This window comes from Pempheris klunzingeri, chromosome 23 (genome assembly GCF_042242105.1).
Source record: "Pempheris klunzingeri isolate RE-2024b chromosome 23, fPemKlu1.hap1, whole genome shotgun sequence".
In the NCBI taxonomy this organism is placed as follows: domain Eukaryota; kingdom Metazoa; phylum Chordata; class Actinopteri; order Acropomatiformes; family Pempheridae; genus Pempheris; species Pempheris klunzingeri.
The window spans coordinates 5088417-5104464 of record NC_092034.1 but is presented as its reverse complement, the minus strand read 5'-3'; the positions used below and the strand labels follow the sequence as shown (position 1 = coordinate 5104464).

Below are 16048 nucleotides of genomic sequence, written 5' to 3'. Positions count from 1 at the left end.
AACCCTCATTCCTTCAGAGGACAAGGGGACCTGAGACCCCCCTCCCCTCCCCTCCCAGCGGTGACCCTGTGAAGGAGACTCGGAGCTCAGGTTTGCAGCACCAGACCTCTCCAGGATGGGGGGGTCTCTTTCTCGGACGCCTTGTCCCCCTCCTGACCGCCGTCACTCTCCAGGTGTGTTTGTTTACCTGCTGGCTGCAGCCCGGGCGGGAACACTCGCTGAGTCCCACAGGCTCAACAAGGTTGGACTGTACCAACGTGAATCCCAAACTGGAGGGGGGGCCACGAAGAGAAACGTGCTATATACTCCTGATATTGCTCCAGCGTTGAGTCAGGTCCAGACCGGAGCTGTCACAACATGTATTTAATATAATTCCTCTCTTACTCGCGTTAGAACAAATCAGTTTACACGCATTTATTGTCGATTTATCGGCAGGTAACTTCCCACCACCCCTAAAACCTCCATCGCTCCATCTTGCCTTTTGATTGACCGCTCCATATTTTTTTTTTTCCTCCCTGTGCTGAATTTTCCTCCTGCTGGAGAAAGGAGAAAAAAACAACAGTGGGGGAAACTGGGAGGAAGAAGGCACAGCGGAAAATAAAGGAGGTGGAGGAAAAAGTGAAATAACGGGAGATTAGCGGGAAGATCGGAGGAACAGGTTGGACGGAGAGCAAGGAGACATTGTGCAAGTGGAGAGCCAGACTTGCCATATATTTTTCAGAAGTCCCTGTTTGTGTGTGAAGATTTTTTTGTGTTTCCCATCTGCGGATTAAAAGGTGAGTTTATCCTGTTGTTATTCTAGTAGCATGATTGGACTGGATTTTTATGATTTTCTCAAGTGTTTTAGCTCTTTATGTCCTGGAGAAAGTCAGGGAGTAGCCTCTGATTTGTCATTGTTCACTCAACAGTCGTGCAACAAGGCAATAAAACGAGAAAAAGAGAAAGGAATTTTTTTTTTTTTTCCCCCCACTGGGAGTTATGTGCGAGAAATGTGCAGAGATGCAAGCTGGACCCTCCTGGTTAATATTGCAAACCGATGTCAAAGTAATCAGTGCCCCCCCCCCGCCCCGTGTTTTCCTCCCTGATTGAATCCAGAAACACGCTGCTCGGTCCGCCTATCAACAAAAAAAAAAAAAAAAAACCCATCCAACTCTGCAGGATATTCAGATCTCTGTTTGCGAGCACCTATTGGAAAAACGCACTATTTAAATGACCTTTTGCATGCATGCATGTGAGCCCGATGAAAGTGCATGTGTGCTGGGGGAGAGTGCGTGTTATTGACGCGCACATGTGGCACAGCCAGTGGGTCTTTGTTCCTCCCCGCCCCTCCGTGCAACTCAGACCCGGGCATGACAGCTCAGTGGCACGGCTCAAACGTCCACACGCTGAATATAGGCCAATATTGATATTCTCGTGCCGCGTGAACTCGGATCATACATGACCCCCTCCATCCCCCCTCCTCCTCCTCCCCCTCCATCTCCCCACTGTCTTCTCTTACAGCCAACAAGCGCATCGTTGCTCATCCTTTGTGGTGTTAAAAGCGTCACTACAGAGATGCGGCAGTGGCATTTTCATGGTTAAATACCTTCTCTTTCTTTTTTTTTTCTTCTTCTTCTTCTTAATTTTCATGGTAGAAATGGTTTTCCAAGAGCAGGGGGGAGTTAGTTAGGGGCGGCTCGGGGAGGAAGGGGGGGGGGGGTTGTTGTGGCTCTTGGCGCGCCAGGCGTGGGTATGTAATGTGTGTCAATGTCAAATGGAGGTGCGTCCCCCTGCGCGTGCGTTCAGTGGCCCCGTGCGAGCTGGCTGGAATAAAACCTGACAGAAAACAAAGAAAAGAAATTAAAAAAAAAAAATCACGCAGCACAAAAAAACACGCGTTTCATAAGAGTCTCCCCTTATGGATCATCCTAAAGGCTGGCGCGAGGGGGAATGTTTTGCTTCAGTGTGTCGTGCCAGACCAAGGACACACACACACACACACACACACACACACACACACACACACACACACACACACACACACACACACCTCTGTCTGCACACTGCTCCACAGACAGGTTTTCACTGTGGCGCAAGCTGCACGCACTCAAGCGACGCACGCACTCACTCAAGCAAGCCCGCGCGCACATTCTGTGAGTCATACCGCATTTGGAGACTCGCGGCCCCCACTGCTCTTTGAGTGGAGTGGAGCCCCTGCTGATAACACACACGCGCGCGCGCGCGCACGCACGCACGCACGCAGACTTTCGCGCGAGCGCAGAAGAGGCTCCTCTGAAGTAGACATTGTTCCAGGCTTGTGCGTTTGGATGCTCTCACGCAGGCGCACGAGGACGCACGGGCCCTCCACGAGCTTTGTTAGAAATTTAAGGCTGTGCTGAGGCATAGAAATGCAGCCACGTGCGCGCGCACACACACACACACACACGTTGGGCAACTGTTTGTGCTTCCTGGTTGGACTTGCTGGTGGGTGTGGTGTTACCAGCATTCCTGCATCCAGAATTTTGCGGCTGTGTATTTCAAGTGAATTTACCTGAATAAGTGACCACACACACTGATAAACACACTGTTTTTAGTGGGATATTAAAGGGTCAGTTCACCCAAATTTCATCACACCCTCAGACACATTTTGTAGTTTTATCTGCTAAGGTTTTGAGATATTCACTAAACCACAAAAAAAAAATTATATTTGAAAATCTCATTAGCAGTGTGTCTTTTCAGGTGCTGCTATGTTTGCTCACTGTGGCCAGCGTTCTCTGATTTCGAGACAGAAGTTCCTGTATTTACAATATAATTTTTTCACACCAGTATCACAGTGTCACTTTTCGGTGCTCTGTGCAGCACGAACAAAACTCCGTTCACCTGCATTGTGTCGGGGACGGAGGCAGAAATCTCAGACGCAGATAAAACCACAGTCATCCACACGGCTCTGCCACCATGCATGAGTACGAAAATGTGCTTTTATTAGCATTAAAACCCTGCTTACACCCAACAAATCAATACTTTGACACTCTAAACAAACCCTTTAGCCGTGCATTTTTCTGTATTAGAAAAAATAACTTGACTTAATTACTTTAAATAGATATTTAGACAGCACTGTGGTGCTCCTGTTACTTAATTAGGATTATTTGAATTCTCTCCTCCCACTTGTTAACACTGAGCGACATGCCTGACAGTGACAGGACGTGTAGGTCTTTACAGTGTGTGTGTTATCTCAGCGTAAGTGAGCTGATCGTGTCAGTGGGAGGACATGTTGGTAGATTTCAGAGTCTGTCCCTCTAACTTGTTCCAGCATCAGAAATTCCAAATCCTGAGGTATTAATAGACGTCACAAGAACAAACTGTTCTGCTGTGCTTTTTTCCCCTCTTTTTTTTGATTTGATTAGGTTCCACGGATGTTCAGCTGCAGGACCAATCAAGTGTAACACTGACTCACCAGTAAAGCCTGTTCTTCATATGGAGTCAGTGATGTCTGCATAGAGAAAATATCAGAATGAATGACTGAATCAGTCAAAAAACATCCTAACAAGCAGAAGATCCAAACAGCTGCTAGAATTAATGTTCGGGCTGATGGATGATGTCTACACCAACTGTGTGGCAGCCAAAGGTCGCTAATTATGATAATCGTCCAGCCCACCCAGGTTGTACAGTAGCGAGGACGGTGTTGCCGGCCTGTCGGGGTGTCACAGCAGTGATTTGTGGAGTTTTCCTGCAGTTGTGTCATTCGCATTTGTCAGGGCCTAAAATAAACTCTTCAGCTGGAACAGTTGCCCTTTGGTCTGATGCTCCATCCCACAGTGTTTGTGTTCTGGCCAGACTTAATAATCCAAGCAGATCAACTTGTTGACATCATTAAACTGTGGCGGTCGGTAGCCGTTTGCTTCAGAGTCCTCTGATGGAACCTGCAGACATTGCTGATAAAACATCTGTAAACGATGACTAAATATCTAAAGTTTTGTTTTCATTATTTGCATTTCACTTCTTTGTCACTTGTCAGTTTGTCATTGTTAAAACTTCAGATGATAATGGCCCTGTTTGCTGTTTCATTGCCGCTCCACCACTGACCTTGGTGCTGTGGTGGCTATTGACCAATGTGACCTGGTTACAGACTAGTTGTACCATCACTGGGCATCGCCCCAGTTCATTCGGATCATCAGTGACAGTTTGACCTTAAGCACTGCAGGCAGATTCAACTCAATGGACCACATGGTCCCCAACGTTTGTTGGTTCTGTGACTCATCTTGAACACAATGCACAATTTCAAACATTGCTCAATGTTTATGTTGAAATTTTAGCCTATCTTACTGTTAACTATTAATATTAAAACAAAACTTTTGAGATTTTGCTGCTTTCAGTCGTACTTAATCTGGTATTTTGACTATTAAAGGGTGAGGTTAACTAATGTTAGCACACTTACACCAACTGCCTGCTATCTTTCTTTTTTTCTTTTTTTTCTGGTAAAGCACTTTGTGTTGATAAAAGTCCAAAATGACAAAAGTTTATTATTATAATAATTATTTCCAATTTCTATTTTTAGAGGTGTTGAACAAGAGTTTAACACACTGTACCTCAGCGGTATCATTTCCAAAAAGTACAAAGAGTGAGGCAGATAGAAAAGTAAAGAGTGAAGAAAACAGAAACTATGTGGTTAAAAGGAGGAGAACTTATACCAGAGGTGGCGTAATATTAAGCATTAACGTTGCATAGGCATATTTGTTCCATTTGGAAAAGCACAAATGCACTTCCTCAGTTACTGGTGTGTTCGGGGAGCTTACTCGAGCGTATTCAGCCTGTCACCTTGCCTGTTGACTCTACCAATATTAACATTTACTCCCGCTGTGTTTGCTAATCCATCAGCGTTGACTGTAGGGAAAGACGATATGCTTGAGCACCTAAAGTGGACACAGCAGTACAGTGGTGAAGTATTAAAATTCAAATCATGTTCAGTGTTGGAGAAAGTGGATTTACATCTGGAGATTTTGTTCAAAAATGGTCACGTCTTACCTAATGATCATAGATGTTTTTATTGTTCAAGTTATGAGTCATTACTTCTGAAACAATTCTGCTTTATTTTGTAAAAAATAATGAATAATGGAGTCGATTCCCTGATTTTAAATGAGCTACAATAATAAAGTAACCAGTTATTCTGCATGTCATATCAGCTGTGATTGCATGGCATGACGGTCTAATAGCTGCTATAAAAGAGAAGACACTGATGATACTGTTGAAAGGTAGATGAATGAGTGGATATGCAGCAAACTAGGCCAGCAAACAGCTATAATTGGACTCCGAGTATTGCTTCAGAGGTGGTTTCAGGTCCTAGAATATCAGGGAATTAAATGCTGTTGTTATCTTGACCGTGTGGAAATATTCTTTGTCCTTATGTCGAGGTGTTGGCTTCGGCGAAATGATCTCCGCTCTAAGTGCTCACCAGCTGTTGGGTTTATACAGCCCTGTCAGTGTTGTGACACATAGACGGCTTTTCAGTGTAGCTGCGACGCCAAAGTACTGATTAAATGAGAGGGATTGTTGTAGTAAGTGGACTGTGTTATGGTGTCTGATGGTGTTTCGTTGCTGATGGCGTTACGGAGCTGATGTTCATGTCTGTGGGTGTAATTGCCTCTTCAGAGTTAAAGGTTTGCTCACTGCTCAGTTTGAATTTCCTGCTCATTTGAAGCCGAGGTGCTTAAAAGTGTTGGAGGGCTAATAGCTGGTTTAATTAGTGTGCAACTGGAACAAACACCAACATGTATGATTTGAAACAGATTAAAGAATAGAGAACACTCTTGAAGCTGGACTAATCAATATTTTCATATTAATAAAATACATTAAGCTTTAATATCTTTTAGCTTGTTGTTTTGATACATTCTCAGGCCCACAAACTCTAATCAATCGTGCGTCCTGCTTCAGCAGGCAGCTGATTTCAGTGAAAAAATCTCAGATGAACCCACTACATGTTTCCTATCCAGGATTAAATAGCAGATAGACAATTTTAGCAACTAACCACTGTAAAAACAGTGAAACATTTATCAGCCAAGCCACATATTTTTCTCAGGAGTTGGTAGGGACCAAAACGGAGCTAAAAGGAAATGAATGTTGCAATGCATTTGATGGATGTGTAAAAAGTCAACTGTTTGTTAACATGTTCAGCATAACTGCTTAAGTGGCCTCTATGAATGCAGCAAATCTTACTGCAGCACCATCTTTTTATTATTCTATTCAGTCTTGTATAACTCCACAGTTACACAAACACATCACTGTGTATCGTCGTACCATCTGTCCAAACAGCAGTCACAATGCTGTAATCAGCTCTGATAAATGTGTCCTCCCATAGGACTTTTAATGATATTGTTGTTATACGCTTGTAGGAATCTCATGTTTGAAGTGGACCTGAACATCAGGTGATGGCCACTCAGCCAGTATAGTTGTGTTTTTGTAGAATATTCACTGGTTCAAGCTTTTCAAAAGTGACTATTTGCTGCTTTCTTTGTCATATATAATAGTAAACTGAATATTTTTGAGTTTCAGACCTTGGACTTTTGGAAACTGTGATTGCCATTTTTCACGATTTGCGACATTTTTTTTAACATTTAATATAAATTTTTAGTTTGTAGCCTAATCTAGAATTGGATTGATGTATCCATGAAATACATTGATGTATAGAGGCAGAAAAATGCCTCCTGTCCTTTATTTACACGCTCCAGTTGTATCCTGTACGGCCCATCTGAGTGCAGCTACTGTAACTAACGTTGTGCAATGTTGCACTTCTCTCTGTTGGCACCAACAGAAACATTGATTCTTCTCTGTTGACAGTAGATTCAGCTCAGTGTGTTAAAACCCGGCCAACGTGACACAAGAGACCGCTGAAAATGCAAAACAAACACGGAAATTTGTGCTCACGGGCTACTAAAAATGAATCGCTTGGATGGAAACCAAAGCACAGGGAACACGGCTAAAATGTTTTTCCCACTCAGAGAATTTTGTTGTAGGAAAGTCTAATCTGGATTCATTTTGTCATTACCCATACATTTAAATGGATTCCTACAAACTGTGAAATTCATTGTCAGTTTTAATATTAAACATGGGGACATGAAAGCGTTTGTCTTTAAACATCGCTTGTGTAACTGAAGATAGGTCACTTATTTTGACACGACTACTGTTATTTCATTGGCAGCGATATGCACGAGTACGGGTTTTTGTAACATGAGCACTGGTGTATTTTTACTGTCTGTACAGTGAAGAAGAACACACTAGCTGATGACTGAGACAGTGTGGCACAGCACTGTGTAGGCGTCTGAGATCAGTCTAGTCTGAATAAATTCTGACTATGTGAGTAATATTTCTGTGTGAATTATAGGAATTGTTATCATCATAGTCTTGGCCAGTGGTAGTGTCTAGTGCATATTAGTCTGGGTGTTCATAAAAATGTGGATTTTTATTTCTTATACTTTGTGTAGGTGTACTAGAGCATAAGAGTCCCAGCATCTGGCTCCGTGCGTATGTATTTTAAACTGTGTAGGTGTATGAGATTACAGCAGTCTTCATACGCTAGCATCTAGGACAGTGTGTGTGTGTGGGGTGACTACTCAGTCCTTTGCCTGATGGCTAGAGGCCAGATACAGATAGGCCAAGCAGCACAATGCCCTGTCTGTTCCCACAAGTCCAAACAGCCCTTCACAACACCCTATTTATAGACAAACGCTCCGCCCAAACTCCATTCATATTTCTCAGGTTGGATTTGTGGGGTACAATGTGCAGATGTGTCTGAACTGCGTGGTGCAAATTATACACTCCGTCGGTGTAATTTTGAATCGAGGCGAATGTGTGATGCAAATGTGCATCCAGTCTGGTGCTGTCAGAGGCGATGGTTCACACAATGAGTGTGTTTGGTTCACCAAGTGAGCATTCCTCAGCGCACAGTTACATAATCAGGAGTGTTTGTCAATAGATCCACAGGCAGAGGAAGAGCTGAGCGGGGCAGAAAATAAACAGCAAAAGCGTGTTCGCAGGGGCAACGTTCGTCCCCTGCTGGTACGCACAATATCCGTGCAAAGTTATTTATACAGAGAGGAGTGTCTGTGGTTGTGTCGCAGATATCTTAGCAACACGGGCCGCTGCCATGATGGCGATACTCTGAAAAACACGACTGTAGGTTTGTGATGTGCAATTACACAGGAAGGCGGATGCCTGAAACCTTGACTGTCCGCCCAAGAAATACTAAAGGTCCAGTCGTGGCAGCGAATGTCCAAGAACGACACACTTGCGCTCAAGTGAGAAGAATTATGATGTAGTGTGGGACCTTTTTTATGAGGGTAACTTTATGTGCACATCAGACTTTAAACACTGGACTCAACTGTTGGCTTGCTGTTTCCTCCCAGCAGTCAACAATGGTTTATTTTAACGGTCGTTCCATGATGATGAACGTCCCCTAGCCTTAAAGTAGCAGTTATTTTAGGACATATCGCCATGTTCCCCAAGTCCCAAGTACTTATTTTAGCCCAAACTGTTATTATTATTCTGGCTGAGTCACTAGAGGACGTAAAGAAACTTTTCAGTGCGTGACTCGTTCGACCTTTTGTCCAACTGTGTGAAACCTTTTAGCACCGTCACCAGACACAGACTGGTCTAAAACTAAATCAATGATTGATCCTAAAACGGAACATTTGAGTCCTAAACAGGATGAGTGGAGCTCAGAATATTGACAGGACTTTAATTAATGATATTTCCTGTTTTGGTTGCACTTCAAACCAACGTGAAGCTGGTGTCAGCGCAGCTATAATAGAACCTGTTTTGAACCTGGATTTAAGCAGAAATGTGAGCCAAGACATCTTATCTATTATTCATTTATGCATATTTAATTTACCTGCTTAATCGACCACCGACACATTAATCCCCTCATTAGCTGTTCATATTTGAGCCCATAAACACAACTGTTTCACATCATTCAGTCATGTTTCAGCAACAGCTTCTGCAATAACATAGTAACTGTTTTATGAAGCAGGATCACATTTTCCTCTTCATAAACATCAGCAGGAAGTTTATCTTAACAAGGGTATCTTTTTGTTATCTGGCTTCATTAACCCAGCCGACTAACAGCTGCAGTCACGCCAAGTAGTTACACGACGACGGTTACCAACTCGGTGTCCTGGCAGAGTCATAAACAACGCTGTGCGCATTTGTGCACTACACACAATCGGTCAGGATCTAATGTTTTCAATTTTAGCATTGATTGATCAGTAGGGGTGCTTTTATAATGCTGTATCTACATTATCTTAAACACAGCCTGCTTCAGAGCTGTTGTCGGGGTTAAACCTGAAGTTACCCCTCTAACCCCAACTCCTGCTCCACAGTCCGGGCCTCCGCTCTTACCAGTTTAATTATAGAGACGGATAGAGCATAAACAAAAAGAGGATGTGTATTACATTTTCAGGGAGTACCAGTGATACTTAATGCTGCAGCAGCAGCAGCAGCAGCAGGCGGCCATCTTCACTGGTTCATTCAACGCACAATCCACTGGATCAGTGTGGCTCATAGTTAGAAGATAATGTACAGATGCTTGAAGTAGTTTTGTGTCTATTTCTGAGTTTAGACGAAGGAAGATCTTAATGCTGCAATATATAATGATATTTTAGTGCTCTTCCGACTTTATGGTTTCTTGTTTCAACATGTCAAACCCCACCATCCACAAAGCCAAGTCCAGAGGGAAATGCTTTTCCTCTAACTGGCCTGCACAGTGCCCTGACCTCAACCCCATCCACCACCTTTGGACTGAACTGGAACACCAGCTGTGAGTCAGGCCTCATTGCCATCAGTGGCGGACCTCACTGATACTGAGCAAATCCCTGCAGCCAGTTTTCAAAATGTCAGGGAAGGCCTTCCCAAGAAGAGTGCTGACCATAAATCTATCACAGTTTGGACAAAATAGGACATTTTATTTGACTAAATTAAACAAAGTGGCTAAATGACACATTTGTACGTAGAAGTGAAGTAAGCACCCTTGAATGAGTCTCCAGCTGCTCCTGTCGTCTTGCTCAGTGGCCAAAAGTGCAAGATTAAGGGATTAAGCTGCTGAGTATATGTGTCACCGAAACCTTTCTAAATACAGTTGAGAGAGTGCAGATGATGGTCGCTAAATGTAACTTTATGTGCTGCACATGTGTAACTGAAACCACTGGAAGTAGTTTTCTACAATCTGGATGCTGTGCGGAGATAAACGCCGAGCATTTTGGGAGTTTCTGCCTTAAGAAAGCCTGTTTTATGTTTGGTTGCGGCAGCAATCAGCTCACCGCCACAGAGCGGTTTATCTCTACCAGGCAATGGCTCCAACATGTAAATGTAACCTAGCTTGAAGGTCAGTCAGTATATGTGTGTGTGGTTGTGTGTGTGTGTGTGTGTGCAAGCGATTGCATAGATCTTTGTGTCTGTGATCATGTGCTCGTCTGTCAGTCTATGACCTGAATCAAAACGATCGATTCATCCGTCTGCGTCTCTTTCAGGTCTTTTTTTAATGCAGCTGCATAACCTCTGGCAGGTCTGACCTGAACAAATGGAACCGCTGCTCTTTGTACATTTACATAATTAGTCAAGGTAATGACTTCATGCTTCACTCTCATACGTCCTCACAGCTATTAAGCGAGTGTGAACAAACTGAACGTCTATATCCGTCACTGAAGGAGAGAGAATTTGAATTCCAGAGATAAAAGAGAGAACAAGGCAGGACATTAGAAACACATGCTGGTTCTGTATCATCCAGACCATTTGTCTTTTTGTTCTATGCACTAGACTCTTTGGAAGTTGGTGTTTGCATTTGGCATGATTGCCATTAGATAATGTAAGAAATGAGTGCCTATTAGAATTAGAATTCACATTACAGTGATTAAACAAAATGTTTGGTGTTTTTTGGTGAGCCTTGCTAACGCTGATTCCCACAAGATGTTACTTTTGGTTAAGTAAATACCTGCTAAGCTATCAACAGCTGCCACACAGTCAGCGTTTTGTTCATGAGGCATTATAGAAGGAAGGAGGTCTGGCTAACATTATCTGTTTCTCTCTCGTGGGTCAGATTTGCTTTTGGCTAAAGACCAGGCCGTGAAAACTCACAGAAACAGTTAATTCTGTGAGCTCAGCACTCTGTACGCTTCCCCCCTCTTGTCTGGAGTGATGTATCGATCTGTTTGCTAATTTCATAGCATTTAATAATCTTAATTTCAGTTTAACTTTCATTTATGACCTGAGCAATGAATTAATTTATTTTCTAATCATCAAAAACGAGGAAGAAATGCAAATAACCTTTGTCAAAGAGTGTTCTCACCTTTCAAGACAGACAGAGGGGAAGAGGACAGAGAGACTGGGTGTCTGAGTGGAGGTGAGATCATGACGGAGGGAATAATAGGCGACCTGAAAATGAAAAGAAGAACTGAGCTGAGCCGCTGAGTGATGGGCAACTGAGGATTTGTGGAGACAAGAGGCCAAAGCGATGTGCTGAGAGACAGAGAGAGAAAACAGGCTTCACTAAGCCGCTCTTTCATTTGTGTGTGTGTGTGTTTGTGTGTGTTTTGGAGAGCCAAGGTGATCCACGGACGCCCATCCAACGCCGTGGGAAGCAGCACGGGAGATTTGAAGGGGATGGGGGCTGGGGAGTGAGCAAAGGCTTGGCTCAGAGCGGAGGAGACGAGGGGGAGCTTTGGCTCCTCTCTGGGTCTCCATGGAGGCTGCTGTTGTGCCTCCTTTCTCCCCAGACGTTTGCGGCTAATTTTTCTCCCTCTTTTCCTGCTCTTGGACTGTGTTTTGTCCAGTGGACCCAGCAACAGCCAGCCCAAAAATCCCTCAGTGTTCAAACTGACGGCAGGTCGGTAGCAGTTGTTGATGGGAGCTGCGGTTTGGTTTATGAGTGAGGTTTGTTTCTTGTTAAACCACAAATAAACCACAAATTTAATTTGCCTCACTTAACACTTAACACTCATAAAACCTTTTACCACCTCCTGTAAAGCCGCTGGCAGTCACATACAGAATCCCTTTAAAACATCGATCAGTTGTACTATGTCTTATAACATGAGATGAATCTCTATTAAAACCTGTTAACCAAACTGACAGAGCAGCATCATCTTCATGCTTCCTCATTATCACATTATGCCAGGCCGTCTTGGGTAACATATCTGAATAATGAGCTCTTTGGAGAGCCATTAAATGGGGCGTAGGGGGCATCACTTTCACTTAACTCTTTCGTTAAGTGAAGAAATTTCAGCTTAAAACTTCACAGCGACAGCAAGACTCCAGAGAGTCACCGCCAAGAAATAGTTCAACTATTTCAACTTGTAGTTTGTACACTTTTTGTATGAAACAAGATATAACAGTTTGCTTTAGACGGGCAGTCAGCCGTTTCCTCCTGTTTCCAGTCTTTGTGCTTAACAAAGCTAAACACCTTCTGGCTGTAGTTTTATATTCAGTGGACACAGATATGACAGTGGTGTTGATCTTCTTGTCTTCTTGTCTTAAGCAAGTCAGCATATTTAAAAAAAAAAAAATGTAGAACTCATAGTTTAACTATCCAATCTTGAACTAAAGCTGCTTTTTTTTACAGTGTGGGAACATGTTTGCATTTCCGCCACACCTCAAAAATCTTGAAAGAATAATACGACTGAATAAGAAGCTTGTTTCACGTTCATTTTTGCCCCCGGGGGAAGACCACAATATGGAGTTACCACAGTGTGATTTGTCATTTGCCGCACGATGACGACAGCCATCAAAAGCAAACGCTGCTGCAAATTAAATTGTATTGCATCGATGTCGAAGGCACATAAATCTCAATCTGTCACAGCGCGTTCCTCCTAACTTCTAGCGACTTACGAGAGAACGCGACTCCCCAATTATCATTTGTGACGAGCACAGGTGCCGTAGTGCTTTATCTCAAGATCTGTGTGCAATGAAAAGCCAGACTTCCTGTGACACCTGTTTATTGCCTTGTCTACAGCATCCATTCAGCCACACTGCTGAGTTGTAAAAAGAAAATTCTGCTTCAGCAGTCTGAATACAGACCTTGGGCTGAGCTCACTGTGCTGTGCATATAAAACTGACACAGCGGTACCCAGGTGTGACAGCGGTGAAGTACCGCAGACTGAACGTGATTTGCTTCAGGACAGAGAACAGATTAGGCCCTGAGAGTGTTTATGTCGTCAACACCTGGTCTCTACTGTGTCTATATATGTATGTGTGTGAGTGTGTGTCAGTCAGCGGGGTGATAAATGTGTGTGACAGAGGTGTTTGCACATTTCACCATTGTCAAATGAAAACCATGAATCTCCTGTGACTTCTTTTCAAGCATTTCAGAGCGAGAGAGAGTCGGCTGATCAGGCCTGGGTGTCGAACCTCATTACCCTTTGACACGAAATGTATCCAGTCCACCAAGCATCGAACACTCAGCATTAAATGCTTGTTCAGATTTTCGGTTCAGACCCATTGCTTTTTAAGCTGAAAAGCATCTGTACACTTCAGCACCTCTGCTACTACCAATCTCCATGTGGATCAATTATATATTTATTTGAAAATTTGACTTGTCAGCTGAACAAACTATGTAATGGTGACACTATTTAGCTCAAATAGCTCAAACCTAGTTTGACATTTCTGTGCTGCAGTTTCTTATTACTTATATATGCTAGTGTATCTGCACTGGGCTAATAATAGCCAATATATCAGCCTGGTTGATTTATTGGTGTCGCTGTCAGTTTTATAAGGTGATGATATGTCAATGCTGTATTAATCCACACGGCTAAAATCTTAATTATTGTAGTTTTACATGAAAAAAGAGGGTTTTGAAACTAAAGTATCATATTGGAACATTTCAAGTAACACCAGATTTGTTGAGAGCAGTAATACAGTCAGAAATGTCAAACAGAATCCTTTGTTTTTTTCAATTTGCTTGGAATTAGTTGTGCTGGCAGGACTCTGGGTCAGGTTGTAACCCGGGACATGACATCTGCGTGACACACACTGTGGCCCGCTGTGCCCCAAACAACTGTCTTTTTGCACTGATGTCATGGACTTTGAAGAGGATTAAACAACCAAGAAGGGATGAAATTACGCCTGATGTTATGCAGCCTTGAGCTCCTCGACTGCAACGCCTTCACATGTTGATGAAGCCGCGCATTCTCCTCCGAATGCCACAGGTTTAACCTTTCAGCATTTCAGCCTTCTGCCTACATTCTCGATATTGGTGACCTTAATGCTCAGTGCCCTACTTTAGCACACTGTTTATGTGTCTGGATGTGTGTATCTGAGTGTCTGGGCGCGCCTCTTTGTTCAGAGCTGCAAATGCTGGTGGCAGCAGAGAGAGAGAGAGAGAGAGAGAGAGAGAGAGAGAGCAAATGAAAGAACGGAGTCTGCCAGCAAAACTGTTTGCCCATTTTTTTGAGTGGAGAAAGAGGGAAGAGGGAGAGACAGAAAGAGGGTGGTAGAAACGAGACAAAGACTCCTAGTGAGAAAGAAAATGAGGAGCGATGACTGGCAGAAATGGAGAAAGACGCGAATGAAAAGTCAGCAGCGTGACAAAAGATGGATGGATGGATGGGGACAGCGCAGAGCTGTGAGAAAGAGATTAAAATAAAGAGGAAGAGGGCAGACGGAGACGGAGAGGGAGAAAGTTTTCCTTTCACACCAGTTTGTTGTATCAGCTCTGTGAACAACAATCTAGTGGTGGATTAAAGAAAAATACAGGTGTGATTTTGAAGTTGAAACCCTCTTTTTCTTGTAATTTTCCACCCTGTGAGATTTCTTTCTTTTTACTGTACAAGAAAGCATTGCAACAAATGGCTCTTTCTGATGGCAGGAAAACAACTTTACTGGCACAGGTTGAAGATGCTAGTTTCCTCTGGCAGTGCTGGAGCATCTCAGATAGTACTGTATAGAAATGCCTCGCCGTTGCCTGACATATCCCCATAACAGCCTTTTCAGCTCTGAGCAGTCTGATCCTGCTGAAGCTTCTTTTAGCAACACACTGAGCACCTATTTTTGTTTGCTCATATCTTTCTGCAGGAGGGTCAACGCGATCGAAGCGTACAGCAGAAAAGCTGCAGGCCTAATTTGACTATTTGCAACAAACTCCAGCTGCAGTTATCGCAGCCATGCATTCATTCCCCGCAGACCTTCTGATAATATGTATTCTGTTAAGTTAGCACTGTGCTCCAAACGGTATCTTCGGTATTCTTGGCATACAGGTGGCAGCTTGGCATGTGCAGGCAGTGCAGACTGCAGCTGGTATTGTCAGAGTTTGCAGAATGATCTCAGCAGCAGAACACGGTTATAATAAGCTTTGGGACGTACCCATCAGCTGTGAGAGCAGTGTTTAAAACAACCTTCATTCATTGGAGAAAACAAGGAATCATCCGTCCAGGGCTCTTTTTTTTTTTTACATATGATGTGTTTTTTTTTTGCATAAAAAGCAATAAGGCTCAATTTCTAAGAGATGGCTGACCTACAATCTAATTCTAATTATTAGAAAAGTGGTGCCATTCGTTGATTGATCAAGTCTGGCTCAGTAAAGAACCAAGACTCTCACTTATAACTTTTATTGTTCATCACTGCGAACATCAGCTTGAGTCAAACATTTGAGCATCAACATCCAGCAGCAGCCATTCCTGCTCTGGCTTTTCAGTGAAACATCACCAGACCTGCCGCTCACAGCTTCTGGAGAGTTCAGAGCGGCTGTTGGCAGAGTCGCTGTGTGGTGACATTGCGTTGCATCAAGGGATGTAGAGATGGAGTCAGCGTGACGGAGGAGGAGGAGGAGGAGGAGGAAGAAGAGGGAGGGGAGGAGGAAGAATGACAGGAAGGATTGACGAAAACAGATTGTGACATGTTGGAATGAGACGCCCTGCTAACAGTGGACGGCTGAAATGCCATCGCTCTGCATCGATATGAATGTGCATGAAACAAGCTTGGATTAATTCAGCTGGAGCAATTATCCGACGCAGCCTGAGATCCGAGACTGGGAACCTGTTCGGTGCAACAGATGAACCGAACAACTGTTGTCTGACAGCTGAAATGTGGAAGCACATTT

At 43.5% G+C, this 16048-nt stretch overlaps 1 protein-coding gene across 1 annotated transcript in view; it reads left to right on the top strand.

Annotated features, from left to right (window-relative positions):
* The first annotated feature begins 732 nt into the window (after positions 1–732).
* The window catches only part of ndrg2 (NDRG family member 2), a 29883-nt gene continuing 14567 nt past the window's right edge, over positions 733–16048 (top strand). The window contains exon 1 of the mRNA XM_070854478.1: positions 733–776. The gene's annotated coding sequence lies outside the window, so the exon portion shown is untranslated. The remainder of the gene's footprint in view (positions 777–16048) is intronic.